Source organism: Amblyraja radiata, chromosome 20 (assembly GCF_010909765.2).
Source record: "Amblyraja radiata isolate CabotCenter1 chromosome 20, sAmbRad1.1.pri, whole genome shotgun sequence".
In the NCBI taxonomy this organism is placed as follows: Eukaryota; Metazoa; Chordata; class Chondrichthyes; order Rajiformes; family Rajidae; genus Amblyraja; species Amblyraja radiata.
Window position 1 is genome coordinate 41,030,935 of NC_045975.1, and position 15,264 is coordinate 41,046,198.

Here is a 15,264-nt window from a genome sequence, read left to right on the forward strand (position 1 = left end):
GGTGAACCTTCTCTGTACTCCCTCTATGGCAAGAATGTCCTTCCTCAGATTAGGAGACCAAAACTATATGCAATACTCCAGGTGTGTTCTCACCAAGACCCTGTACAACTGCAGTAGAACCTCCCTGCCCCTACACTCAAATCCTTTTGCTATGAATGCTAACATACCATTCGCTTTCTTCACTGCCTGCTGCACCTGCATGCCTACTTTCAATGACTGGTGTCCCATGACACCCAGGTCTCGTTGTATCTCCCCTTTTCCTAATCGGCCACCATTCACGTAATAGTCTACTTTCCTGGTTTTGCCACCAAAGTGGATAACCTCACATTTATCCACATTATACTGCATCTGCCATGCATTTGCCCACTCACCCAGCCTATCCAAGTCATCTTGCAGCCTCCTAGCATCCTCCTCACAGCTAACACTGCCCCCCAGCTTAGTGTCATCCGCAAACTTGGAGATGTTGCATTCAATTCCCTCGTCCAAATCATTAATATATATTGTAAATAGCTGGGGTCCCAGCACTGACCCTTGCGGTACCCCACTAGTCACTGCCTGCCATTCTGAAAAGGACCCGTTTACTCCTACTCTTTGCTTCCTGTCTGCCAGCCAGTTCTCTATCCACATCAATACTGAACACCCAATACCGTGTGCTTTAAGTTTGTATATTAATCTCTTATGTGGGACCTTGTCGAAAGCCTTCTGAAAGTCCAGATATAACACATCCACTGATTCTCCCTTATCCAGTCTACTAGTTACATCCTCAAAAAATTCTATAAGATTCGTCAGACATGATTTACCTTTCATAAATCCACGCTGACTTTGTCCAATGATTTCACCACTTTCCAAATGTGCTGCTATCCCATCTTTAATAACTGACTCTAGCAGTTTCCCCACTACCGATGTTTGACTAACTGGTCTGTAATTCCCCGTTTTCTCTCTCTCTCCCTCCCTTTTTAAAAAGTGGGGTTACATTAGCTACCCTCCAATCCTCAGGAACTACTCCAGAATCTAAAGAGTTATGAAAAATTATCACTAATGCATCCACTATTTCTGGGGCTACTTCCTTAAGTACTCTGGGATGCAGCCTATCTGGCCCTGGGGATTTATCGGCCTTTAATCCATTCAATTTACCTAACACCACTTCCCAGCTAACCTGGATTTCACTCAGTTCCTCCTTCTCATTTGACTGCTATTTCCGGCAGATTATTTATGTCTTCCTTAGTGAAGACAGAACCAAAGTAGTTATTCATTTGGTCTGCCATGTCCTTGTTCCCCATGATCAAGTTAGGAAGTGGCGGCGCTGTGATACAGCTGCGGCTCGCCTGCAGTCTGTCTGTTTTTACTTTTTATGTCGGTTTTTTTTGTCTAGTTTAGTAATTTTTTTGGTTATTAGGTGGTGTTATGTGTGTGGGGGGAGGGTGAAACAGAGCTTTCTGTCTCTCCCTTCGGGGGAATGCGACTTTTTGTCGTATCCCCCTTCTCTTCCCCCGTCTGTGCTGAGGCCTAATGGCGGAGCTGGCGGCCTCCAACCTGCGACCGACCTCGAGGGTCCGGAGGTAGAGCCAGCCAGGACTCACCAACGCGAGGCTGGCCGTCTTCGAGCTGTGGCGACGTCCGGGTAGCGGCACGACTCGGCGCTCCGGTGAGGGCGGACGGTGCGGGGCTGAGACACTCCTGTGCGGCCGGCACGGCTACTGGCTGGAAGGCGCTCCCGAGCGAGCGGCCTGGTGCGGAGCTGAGACACTCCTGTGCGGCCGGCACGGCTACCGGCTGGAAGGTGCTCCCGTGTGAGCAGCCCGGTGCGGGGCTAAGACGCTGCCTTGTGGGCGGCCCGGTGCGGAGCGGAGACGGTGCTACGGCGGCTGAGACGGCGGCGACCTGGAACCTGGGCTCGGCCGCGGGCCGGTGGAGGACAATGTCGGGAGCTCGCAGGTCACTGGCTGGTGCCTGTTTTCCGGAGCACCCGTTGCAACAGCTGCGGGCAGCTTCGACCACCCCCCGGGCCGCCATCGCCCGGTGGGGTATCGCCTCGGCGCAGAGGGAGAAGAGGAGGGAAGAGACAGTAACTCTAAGACTTTTGCCTCCACCACAGTGAGGAGGTGTTTGGTGAACTCACTGTGGTGGATGTTAATTTGTGTTTATTGTGTTTTGTTATTATTACATGTATGGCTGCAGGCAACAGCATTTCGTTCAGACCGAAAGGTCTGAATGACAAATAAAGGTATTCAATTCAATTCAATTCAATCAATTCACCTGTTTCTGACTGCAAGGGACCTACATTTGTTTTAACTAATCTCTTACTCTTCACATATCTATAAAAACTTTTGCAGTCAGTTTTTATGTTCCCTGCCAGTTTTCTTTCATAATCCATTTTCCCTTTCCTAATTAAGCCCTTTGTCCTCCTCTGCTGGACTCTGAATTTCTCCCAGTCCTCTGGTAGGCTGCTTTTTCTGGCTAATTTGTATGCTTCATCTTTTGTTTTGATACTATCCCTGATTTCCCTTGTTATCCACGGATGCACTACCTTCCCTGATTTATTATTTTGCCAAACTGGGATGAACAATTGATGTAGTTCATCCATGCAGCCTTTAAATGCCTTCCATTGCATATCCACCGTCAACCCTTTAAGAATCAATTGCCAGTCTATCTTGGCCAATTGATGTCCCATACCCTCAAAGTTACCTTTCTTTAAGTTCAGAACCCTTGTTTCTGAATTAATTATGTCACTCTCCATCCTAATGAAGAACTCAACCATATTATGGTCACTCTTGGTGGTCTCCCCGATTGCATATCTCAACGATTACCGCCCTGTAGCACTCACTCCCATAATGATGAAGTGCTTCGAGAGGCTGGTCAGGGACCATATTACCTCCAGACTCCCCTCCACACTTGACCCGTTCCAGTTTGCTTACAGGCCAAACCACTCTACAGAGGACGCCATATCCTCCATACTCCACCTGAGCCTGGCACATCTGGAGGAGAAGAACACACATGTGCGAATGCTGTTCGTGGACTTTAGTTCAGCGTTCAATACAATTATCCCTCCCTTTGGTAAGCAAACTGGGTCGATTGGGCCTCAGCACCCCTTGTGTAACTGGCTACTGAACTTCCACACTGACAGACCCCAATCAGTGCGGGTTGGAAACAACACCTCTAACATCATCTCTCTGAGCATCGGTTCCCCTCAGGGCTGGGTCCTTAGTCCACTGCTGTTTACCCTGATGACCCACGACTGTTGTGCCAGGTTTAGTACAAACCACATCATGAAGTACGCAGATGACACAACAGTGGTGGGCCTGATCCGGGACGACAATGAACTGGCTTTCAGGGAGGAGGTGAAACAACTGGTGGACTGGTGCAACATGAACAATCTGATCCTGAATGTTGACAAAACAAAGGAGGTCATCGTTGACTTGAGGAGAAACCGGCACAGTCACACACCACTACACATTAATGACATCGATGTGGAGTTGGTCAGTAGTACTAAGTTCCTGGGGGTGCAGATCACGAACAGTCTGACCTGGTCACAAAACATCGCATCACTAGTTAAGAGAGCACAGCAGCGGTTGCACTTTCTGCGCTTTCTTTAATGATAACTTTAGCTTCAGAAGCGTTTTCTTTTTGCATGTAAAAACCCACTTCAGAACCATGGGCGATGAAAAAAAATTACAGCCAGATTTATCACTTCTGAGACTTTTTAGATACCAAAGGAATCAAGAAAAATCACAAATAATTCCATACTGTTGATGAAATGCAATGAGCAAACACGATAATTCCCAATATTTTGAATTTCGATATCTGCATGGCCAATGTTCACCAAGCACTTTAGCTGTTGTTGTCCCTTCAGCTCTCGCTTCTCTTTACCTTAATTTCGCTTCACTTTTGGGATTCTGAAGTAGGATAGATGTCTCTCACGGTTACCCTGACATCCACAATTATTTACAGCGCAAAAACTCACCATTTTGGCGTTTTTTAACAGGTAGGAAAGTACGTGTTTCGTGTATTAACAACATATACCGGAAGCTGCGATGTCCTCCAGATGGTACACAAAATTGCTGGAGGAACTCAGCGGGTGCAGCAGCATCTATGGAGCGAAGGAAATAGGCGACGTTTCGGGCCGAAACCCTTCTTCAGACTGATGGGGGGTGGGGAAAGAAAGAAGGAAAAAGGGAGGAGGAGGAGCCCGAGGGCGGGCGGATGGGAGGGTGGGAGGAGACAGCTAGAGGGTGAAGGAAGGGGAGGGGACAGCACAGGCTAGCCAAATTGGGGGAATTCAATGTTGATGCCATAAGGGCGCAAGGACCCCAGACGGAATATGAGGTGCTGTTCTTCAAATTTCCGCTGTTGCTCACTCTGGCAATGGAGGAGACCCAGGACAGAGAGGTCGGATTGGGAATGGGAGGGGGAGTTGAAGTGCTATGTCCTCCAGATGGATTGGGCAGCTCCATGCGTCAAGACCTATGACCCAGTGACCTTACGTGCAACCCCCCTATAAGTGACTGGACAATCTGAACCCAAGCACCAAGTTGAAAGCGGCCGAAGGTGTGCCCCCCCCAAACCTCCGCGGGCTGCGGGTCGGGTGGAGCGGAGGTTTGGGACAATGTTCATGCCTTCACAGTGATGTGATGGACGCGGGGGTCTGGAACAAACGCTGACAAGTCCCGCCCCCCGGCAACGTCATGTCCGTTATTGGACGTTTCTGTTGAGTGGTAGTCGGTCCTTTGGCCTGTAGGCGACGCTGCCTTTCGGGTAGGTGGCGTTTCGGCAGAGCGGCCATTCGGTAAGTTTGTTTGTAGGCGACGCAGCTTTTCGGTTAGTTTGTATTTAGGCGTCCCATCCTTTCGGTTTATTGGCGTTTCGGCCTCGTTTCCATTCCGTTCTTTGGCTTCGACTTCTTTGCTTCGGCTTCTTGTCTGTCGGCACCACGTCCGGGTACCGTGAGGACGGCTGAAAAAAATCATCGGGACTTCTCTTCCTTCAATCCGGGACATTGCGTGCAAACGTTGCTTATCCAAGGCCAACGGCATTATAAAAGACCCCCACATCTCCATCATGGGCTATTCACTCTGCTGCCCTCGGGCAAAAGGTATCACAGTATAAGGAGCAGAATGGCCAGGTTTAGCAACAGCTTCTTTCCCCGAGCTATCAGACTCTTGAAATCCATATAATGTGCCGCCACTATTATCTATATTATCTTTTTATCTATTTTATCCTTTTGTTATTTTATGTTGCACGGTGAGCCAGATGTAACGAAATTTTGTTCAGTCTTGCATTTATTGGTGTATTTTTGAATGAAAATAAAGTATTTGATTGATTGATTTATTTCTTATACTTCGTGCATTCATATACAACACTTTGACCTCTGTATTCACTTCCCCCCTCGCACCGCTCGCAATTTGCCCTGACCTTACTCTTTTATCCCTTCTCGAACTTTCCTTCCCATTTATTCGAGAATCTTTTGTAATTTTTCCTGTAGTCACTTCAACTCCATCTTTATACTCCCAATTTGTCAATCCCTCCCCCCCACTATTTAGTTTAAATCCACACAAAACACAAAGTGATGGTCAGGCAGCATCTGTGGAGGGAATGGACATATGATATTTTGGGTCAGGACCAGAATGAAGTAGAAAGGTGCCGACCCAAAACATTGGCGTCCATTCCCTTGCGTGACCTGCTGAGCCAACGGCACTTTGAGCAAAGTTTGCTCAGAAGTCAAAAGGAAAACTGAAACAAGCTTATTCTGCATTCCAGCAATGCCTACATCCTGTAAAATGAATAACAAGGCAGAATGTTTGCAGGAGCCAAAAATAACCTGGAAATGCTGATTTCCTTTTTTTTTGGCTACCATCACAGTGAGAAATGCAGAGGAGTCAATGTGATGGATGTTCATGTTAACATTTATTTTGTGTGTTCTGTTGCTTTTTATTGGTATGACTGTTTGGCAAATGAAATTCCTCATATGTTGCAAACCATACTTGGCTAATTAAATATTATGAAAATTATGATTATGTTATTTTTGCCACTTGGTTTTCTCGCTCTCTCACTCGCATCCTTCCCCCCCCCCCCTATAGTATTTCATTTATCCTAATTCCCAGCAACCGGCCTCACAATGTCTACAGCTGCCATCATTACCACTCAGGTGTTCCTTCCTGAACTCTCCTTACCCTCAGCTTTCTCCCCTCCCCACTCCGATCAATCTGAATCCAGGTCCCTACCCAACATGTCACCCTTTCCTTCTCTCCAGAGATGCTGCCTGACCCACTGATTTTACTTCGCTTAGCTTAGTTTTGTTACGTACCAAGGTACAGTGAAAAGCTTTTTACGTGTTATCCAGTGAAAATGCTATACAATCCTGCCATCTACAGTCCAAAGATAAATGGCCACGGGTACAAAAGAGATAAAGATATAGCATTGAAGTTCGATTACATTTAGTTCAAAGGTCTTCAATTAGGTAGATGGGTGGTCAGGACCACAATCTAGCTAATGAGTCTGAAGAAGGGTCTCGATCCGAAACGTCGCCCATTCCTTCTCTGTAGAGATGCTGCCTATCCCGCTCAGTTTCTCCAGCTTTTTGTGTATATCTCTAATGAGAGGACTGTTGAGTTACCTGATAACAGCTGGGAAGAAACTGTCCCTGAATCTGGAGGTGTGTGTTTCCAAACTTCCGTATCTAATATTAAGGGTTTGGACACGCTAGAGGCAGGAAACGTTCCCGATGTTCGGGGAGTCCAGAACCAGGGGCCACAGTTTTAGAATAAGGGGTAAGCCATTGATAGGGCACTTAAAGATAGTGGAGTCAGGGGATATGGGGAGAATGCAGGAACGGGGTACTGATTGTGGATGATCGGCCATGATCACATTGAATGGCGGTGCTGGCTCGAAGGGCCGAATGGCCTACTCCTTCACCTATTGTCTATTGTCCTGCCTGGTGGAAGAGGGAATGACATGACATTGTTTTGCTCAAGATTCCAGCATCTACTGTTTCTTGAGTCTCCGTACAAAATGCCAATTGCACTCTCTTGTGGGCAGAGTGAGTAAAGCTACAGAAAGTGGAGTAGGTGTAAGTGGTGCAGCAAGTAGCAGAGCGCAGAGTGTACGGATGAAGTCAAGTCAAGTCAACAGAGAATATAGTCATGTGTCCCAGATTCGACAATGAAATTCTTGCTTTGCTTCAGCACAACAGAATATAGTAGGCATGAATACAGAACATATCAGTGAGTCCATATACCATTATATAAATATATACACATATGAATAAACAAGCAGATAAAGTGCAAATAAACAGATAATGGTCTATTAATGTTCAGAGATTTGTTTCAGTTTAGTTTAATAGCCTGATGGCTGTGGGGAAGTAGCTATTTCTGAACCTGGACTTTGCAGTCTTCAGGCTCCTGTACCTTCTACCTGAAGGTAGCGGGTGTAAAAGGACTTGATCCAACACACAAAGTCTCTTACCAACTATCTTTATTTATTCACTACACACATTATGCCCTAACTGTCCGTGGTCATCACTGGGACTAGAGAGAGAGCTAGAGGCGGGGAAGCTACAATTATACAGGAGACAATGGGGCGTGGTTAGTAGTGGTGAGGTCACTATGTTAAAGGAGCATGCACTGATCTACATCCTTTCTCTTGGAAACAAAGCGACCACGGCTCATACGCTAGAGGCAAACCAGGAACAGTTGGAAAACATAATGAAGCAGACTACTCGCCCACTCCGTACCGGACAGGCGGCTTGACCAAACGCCCAGAGCGGGTGCGCAACCCGCCTTCCCCTTCCACCGCAGGAGCAACAGGAACGGGGGCAGGGACAGAGATAGGGGAACCGGGAGACGAAAGCCCAGGTGGAGGAGGAGAACAAGGCGACGGAACGGGATCCACAGCAGGTGAAGGAGGAGAAGGGGAACCGTGTGGGCTGGGCACCATGAGCTGAGAGGGAAGGGTCCGTGGCATGCGAGGAGTGACAGGGGCAGGAGTAGTCGCAGGCAGCGGTGAATGGACTGGCGGCGGGGGCTGGACAGGTGGCGGGGAATGAACAGGCGGCGAAAACGGGTCCGCGGGAGGCGGAGCAGGCTCGTTGACAAGCAGCAGGTGCTGGCGTGTCCGACGGTACACGGTGCCCTCGTAATTAACCAGGTAGGACTGGGGAGAGTCGGCGTTGCCAACGACAACGGCCAGCCGGTGATGACCGGAGGTGGACATCATCCGGACAACCTGGCCCGGGAACAGACGGGGAAGTAGTCGGGAAGATTTATCAAAGGAGCGCTTTTGGATGACCTGTTTCTCGATGATGCGCTCCTTGACAGCGGCAGGGCTGAGGACAGCGGGCGTTAGAGATTGCTGAGAAACCGGGAGAGGGGGTCTAGTGGTGCGGGACATGAGGCGCTGGGCAGGCGAACCAAGTGCGGGGTCCCGGGAAATGTTGCGGAGGTTGAGGAGGGCAAGATAGAAGTCCGAATGGGACAGACGGCAATGTTCCAGCAGCTCCTTGGCACTGCGGACAGCGCGCTCCGCAAGGCCGTTGCTCTGCGGGTACTCGGGGCTGCTGGTGATGTGGCGAAAGTTCCATAGGGCGGCGAAAGCGGCGAACTCTGCGCTGGAAAACTGTCCGCCATTGTCGGACTGGAGAGTCACCGGGGAACCAAAGGTAGAAAAGTGGCGGCGAAGCTTCCCGATGACGGCAACAGACGTGAGGGAAGGCAGCTGGTCCACCTCGAACCAGCTGGAGTAGGAGTCCACCAGGACCAGGAAGTGTTTGCCACGCCATTCGAAAATGTCAGTGGCGACAGCCATCCACGGCAGCTCGGGAGCCGGCTGCTGCATGAGAGGTTGGCGTTGTTGATGAGGCAGGAGGCTGTTGCAGGCAGCACAGGCGGAGACCCTGTCACGAATCTCCGGAATCATGCCAGGCCAGAAAAACTGAGCTTGGGCCCGGGACAAAGTGGCCTCCACCCCGGGGTGACCGCTGTGTGCGGTTTGGTAGTAGTGGTCACGCAGAGCGTCCGGGACCACGACCTTGTGGCCCTTCACCACCACGCCGCTGTGCAGCACCAATTCGTCCCGAACCAGGAAGTAGGGCACGGCACCGGCCGGTAGGGAAGAGCGTCGGTCAGGCCAGCCACGGCGGATGACGCCCGCAAGCTGTTGTAGGGCAGGATCAGCGGCAGTGTGTTCGACCAGGGACTGCATCTGCCAAGAGGGAACAATGTTAACGTTCAGTACCATCAGGTCAGACGATTCGTATGGATGGCGGGCAACGGAAGGGAGCGGCGCACGGGACAATGTGTCGGCCACGAACATTTCCTTGCCCTTACGGTACACAATGTTGAATGTGAATCGTTGGAGCTGCAGCATCATTCGCTGCAACCGCGAGGAGGCCGCATGGATAGGCTAGTTCAAGATAGAAACCAGCGGCTGGTGGTCCGTTTCAATGGTGAAAGTGTTGCCCAGAATGTAGTCTTTGAATTTGGAGCATGCGAAAACCACGGCAAGGAGCTCCTTCTCGATCTGAGCGTAGCGCTGCTCAGCAGGGGTCATGGTGCGAGAGGCATAGGAAACAGGCAGCTGCCGATCGTCCTCGAGCTGCAGGCAGGCAGCACCGAGTCCGAACCGAGAAGCATCGCAGGTGAGGACGATAGGCCTGTTCAGGTCAAAATACGTTAAAGTCGGGGTGCGAGCGAGCCTGGACTTCAGGGCTACGAATGCCGACTGGTGATGCGGTAGCCAGACCCAGGCATTGTCCTTTTTGATTAGCTCCCTCAGAGGGGCACTCAGTTCGCTGAGGTCGGGTATGAACTTACCCAGGTAGTTGACCATGCCCAGAAAGCGCTGCAGGCCGGGCACGTCGGTGGGAGCAGGCATTTCGGTGACCGCAGCAGTCTTCTGGGGGTCTGGCTTTAGTCCCCTGGCCGTGAAAACGTGGCCCACGTACGTGACTTCCTGAACGCGGAACCGACACTTCTTCGGGTTGAGCTTGAGATTGATCTCACGAGCCCGGTCCAGGACTTGGCGTAGGTGCAGGTCGTGCTCAGCGACGTCCTTCCCGTATACCAAAATGTCATCAACAATAATAGCACATGGCAACCCGGCAAACAGCTGTTCCATGGTCCGCTGGAAAACCTCACTTGCTGAGTTGATCCCGAAGGGCATGCGAAGAAAACGAAACCTGCCGAAAGGTGTGCTGAAGGTGGTTAAAAAAGACGAACGTTCATCCAGGGGGATCTGCCAAAAGGAGCTCTTGGCATCTAAGACCGAGAAGACAGTGGCAGGACCAACCTGTGCAGCGACGTCCTCCACCGTCCGCATGGGGTAGTGCGGGCGTTGGATAGCAAGGTTCAGGTCCTTCGGGTTGATGCAGATCCTGATCTCGCTGGCGTCTTTCTTGGCAGCAACGACCATGGTGGAGACCCACAGGGTGGGTGCGCTCACCTCTCTGAGAATGCCAGTGGAAACCATATCACGAAGTGTGGACTCCACGCGGCCCTTCATGGCAAAAGACACACGGTGGGCCGGTCTAACGACCGGGTCGACCCCCGGGTCCACAACGATTTTATAGGCACAGGGCAGTTTGCCCAGAATGTCATCTGGGACTGTGGGTGAGAAACGGAGCCGACAGCAGAGGCCATACGAGCAGAATGCATGGCATCCTTTAGCGTGAGGTCGGGTTTCATTAGTAGATCTTCGCGCAGCTTTGAGTTTAGGAGACCGTAGACCAGGACGTCCCTGATCAATTCGTCAGTTGTAATAGCTTCGAGGCGGCACCTCCGAGCCAAATGACGCAAAGAGGCAATGTAAGCGTCAATGTGCTCACCGGGAACCTGACGTCTTGAGAAAAACTTGAAGCGCTCAATTATGTTATTTGTGGGAATGTCACATAGGGCAGTAAATTTGGCCATGACACATACCGGGTCATGGCAGTCTTCCGGAGGGACGAAATCGAACGCCGCATAATGTTCCATAGCCTCCGGACCAGCCAGGTTGAGGAGTAGGTGAGCCTGTACCGCAGGAGTCACACCAGGATGAGCGATAGCGATGTAATGTTCATAGTCGCGCTGGAACACAGTCCAGCGGTGCACGATGTCCGCGTCAAAAACGAGCTTGTCAGGACGACGGCACGAGTTAGCCATAGTAAATGTAAAGGTGGGGAGACAACTGGGAGAAACAAATAATAAAATAAAACCGATAAACAGGAGACGCAAGTCTACCGCTCTGACACCATGTAAAAGGGCTTGATCCAACACACAAAGTCTCTTACCAAGTATCTTTATTTATTCACTACACACATTATGCCCTAGCTGTCCGTGGTCATCACTGGGACTAGAGAGAGAGCTAGAGGCGGGGAAGCTACAATTATACAGGAGACAATGGGGCGTGGTTAGTAGTGGTGAGGTCACTATGTTAAAGGAGCATGCACTGATCTACAGCGGGGAGATGAGTGTGTGGCCCGGATGGTGTGGGTCTTTGATGATACTGCCAGCCTTTTTGAGGCAGCGACTGTGAAAGATCCCCTCGATGGAAGGGAGGTCAGAGCCGATGATGGACTGGGCAGTGTTTACTACTTTTTGTAGTCTTTTCCGCTCTTTGGCGCTCAAGTTGCCGAACCAAGCCACGATGCAACCGGTCAGCATGCTGTGCACCTGTAGAAGTTGGAGAGAGATGAAATGCACCTTTTGAGGTGACGGGGAAAGATTTAATAGGAACCAGAGGGGCAACTTTTTTTTTTTACACAAAGGGTGGTAGGTATATTGAAAGCTGCTGGAGGGGGTAGCTGAGGCATGTACTATCACAATGTTTAAGAAACATTTGGAATGGTATATGGGTAGGAAAGTTTTGGAGGTTTATGCAGGCAGGTGGGACTAGTACAGATGGGGTATGTTGGACCGATGGGCCTATGTCCACGCTGTATGATATTCTCTGACTCTGTGGGGTGAAGACACAGAATTGAAGACCACAAACATACACCAGTGCTGTGGTAATGATGAAGGAATCCACTGCCTCATTCAGAACTCACCTGCCCCCTGGCATGGTTGGCATGGAGAGGAGATGGTTGCCCACCTCTTTGCAGAGTGTGGATTTGCGGAGTGTAGAGAAGGATGCGAATGTCCTTGTTATGGTTCATCCTGAGCAGCTGAGAAGACACTGGTTTACGGGCTGCTCCCAACGACACACTCGGAGATGGATGACAACAGCTGCTAAAAGACCGTCAACTCGGTCAAAGACGCTTTTTGGTCTGCTCAAAATTTGTTAGTGCCCCAGCACAGTGAGATGTCTGTTTCACTACTCAGGATGACACTAGTAATGTAGGCACACACTAAGAATGCTTTAAAGATTGTGAAAAGATTTTGTTTGCATGTACAGCCATACACAGGTACAAAAAGGTTGTGCAAAGAGAATGAGACAGTGTGCAGCATGTAGTTTTACAGTGTTGCTGGTACACGGGAAAAAGTCCAATCTCCGCAGTGAGGTTGAAATATTGGGACCACGCACCCTAGCCTATGGAAGGACCATCCAGAAGCCTGATAACAGGGGAAGAAGTTGTTGGTGGTTTGCGCTTTCCAGCTTCTGTATTTTCTGTCTGATGGGAGTGCAGAGGGGAGGGAATGAAGTTTATTTTTGGAACAAAATTGTGTACAAGGGACAAATCTTGTCTTTAACTTCCAGCATGTTGCTGTATCTTGTAATACAATACTCATATTTCACTCAAAACGCTGATAGTAAAGGAGAGAAGATAATTGGGATACAGCTACCAGCCTTGGAGGGCATCTACAATACACAGTGCCTCAGGAAGGCCATCAGCATTCATAAAGACTCCTCACACCCTTGCAATAGTCTGTTCGAACTTCTACCTTCCAGCAGTCGTTACAAGGCCTTCTACGCCCGCACCTCCAGACTTAGGAACAGCTTCATCCCCAGAGATATAGCTGCTCTGAACCGGCCCTGCTGAGTGCCTCCCCCCCTCCATGAACTGTCTCCCTCGGATGGTCACGTTGCACATCGACCCGGCAGACCTATTTGCACTTTATACTGTTTTACTTTTTTTTTTTTGTTTTTTTTTAAATCTTGTTTCTCTGGGTGTCTACATTTTTACTTAATTAAGTTATTACATCGGATGGAAGCTGGATACCAAATCTCGTTGTACCTCTGTGCAATGACAATAAAATATATTATTATTATTATTATTATTATTATTGAGCGGGGGGCAATGCCATCAACCCCTGCAGAGGGCAGACTGTGCCATGGTATGATGGGGATACATCCTGTTTGAGTAGTTTCAGAGCCATCCGCACTCAAACGACTTTATGAAGAGAGCAATGATGGCTGCTGAGAGTTAGCCGACATGGGGTTGCCAAGAACAAAGGGGGTGCGGAGTGGCTGCTGCCACGACTGCCTGTGGGCTGGATAGGACTGTAGGACTGTTCTGTGAACTTCTGCAACTTTGTCGGCAACAGAAACGTGGCGACATATGTGTACTGCCGAGGAGAGGTCTGCTGTGTGATTTTATGCAAAAAACAAATCATTTCATTGTACCTAGGTACATGACATTAAATATAATTGAGGTATAATTTCACCAGAAGATAGACACAAAAAGCTGGTCAGGCAGCATCTCCGGAGAAAAGGAATATGTGTCGTTTTGGGTCGAGACCCTTCCACAAACAGAGTCAGGGGAAAGGGAAAGAATAAGGGGTGAGCCATTTAGGACTGAGATGAGGAAAACAAATTTCACCCAGAGAGTTGTGAATCTGTGGAATTCTTTGCCACAGAAGACAGTGTAGGCCAATTCACTGGATGTTTTCAAGAGAAAATTAGATTTAGGTCTTAGGGCTAACGGAATCAAGGGATATGGGGAAAAAGATTGAACGGGGTACTGATTTTGGATGATCAGCCATGATCATATTGAATGGCGGTGCCCCTGCACCTATTTTTCTATGTTCTATGTTCTATGTTTTTATGAGCTATAGAAGGTACATAGAACAAATGAATGAAAGATATGCAAAATGCAACAATGATCAAGGAAAGGTGGAGCCCACAATGGTCCATTGTTAGCTGTGGAAAAGGTGAGAACGAGTTATGCAGACAGTGAGTCTCAACAGGATAACGTCCAGTCAAGTCACTTTTATTTCTATAGCACATTTAAAAAACAACTCTCGTTGGCCAAAGTGCTTTACATTGGTAGAGGTACTAACGTTATACAACATTGGTTCATAGATTAAGTACATACATAAATACATACATATAGCCCTCCCTCAGAGGACGTAAAGAAAGGCTTGAGAGTAAAGATGAGTTTTAAGTCTCGACTTAAAGGAGTCGATAGAGGGGGCAGTTCTGATGGGAAGAGGGATGCTGTTCCACAGTCTAGGAGCTGCAACCGCAAAGGTGCGGTCGCCCCTGAGCTTATGCCTAGACCGCGGTAACCCCAAGTCGGCTGATCTGAGGGACCAGGAGAAGGTGTGGTGGGTAAGCAGTCTTTTGATGTAGGTGGGGGCAAGCCTGTAGACATAAAGAAGGATCTTGAAATTTATTCGGAACCGCACAGGGAGCCAGTGGAGAGAGGCCAGGATCGGGGTGATGTGGTCCCTTTTTCGGGTGCCCGTCAGGAGTCTCGCTGTGCCGTTTTGGACCAGTTGCAGGCGGGACAGGGTAGATTGGCTGATGCCAGTGTAAAGGGAGTAGCAGTAATCGAGGCGGGAGGAGATAAATGTGTGGATGATCTTTTCGAGGTCGTCAAACTGGAGGAATTGTTTTATTTTAGCTATCGTCCGAAGCTGGAAGAAGCTAGCTTTTACCACGGCATTGACTTGTTTGTCAAATTTCAACGCTGAGTCAAATATCACGCCAAGGTTTTTGATGTGAGGTTTGAGTAATGGGATAAGGCTTCCAAGGCTGCCTGCTATCATTTTGATTGAGTCCGAGGGGCCGAGAAGGATGACCTCAGACCTACACTTGTTTAGTTCGAGGAAGTTCTGGGCCATCCAACACTTTATATCCTCGAGGCAGTGGATAAGGTTAAGTAAATTTGATCGGTTTTTGGGCTTATGGGGGAGATAGAGTTGTGTATCGTCTGCATAGCAATGGAAGGAAATGCCGTGGTAAAAGCTAGTGAAACTAGTTGAATATCTATGGTGGGGAAGTATGGAGAACAAGAGGATGCAAGGCTTACTTGAAGTTAGAGAAATCAATATTCATACCGTCGGGTTGTGAGATGCCTCACGTGAAAGGACTGTCGGGGTCCCTGGACAGAGTCGAGGGAGGAGGTATAGGGAC

The 15,264-nt window shown here is 49.1% G+C and overlaps 1 long non-coding RNA gene across 1 annotated transcript; it reads right to left on the minus strand.

Moving 5' to 3' along the window:
• Nucleotides 1-13,493, minus strand: LOC116984341. The gene is made up of 3 exons (XR_004414992.1): nucleotides 13,450-13,493; nucleotides 8,119-8,124; nucleotides 1-10 (listed from the first exon to the last, which is right to left on the minus strand). It is a non-coding gene; the product is annotated as an uncharacterized LOC116984341 (long non-coding RNA).
• Nucleotides 13,494-15,264: the final 1,771 nt, after the last annotated feature.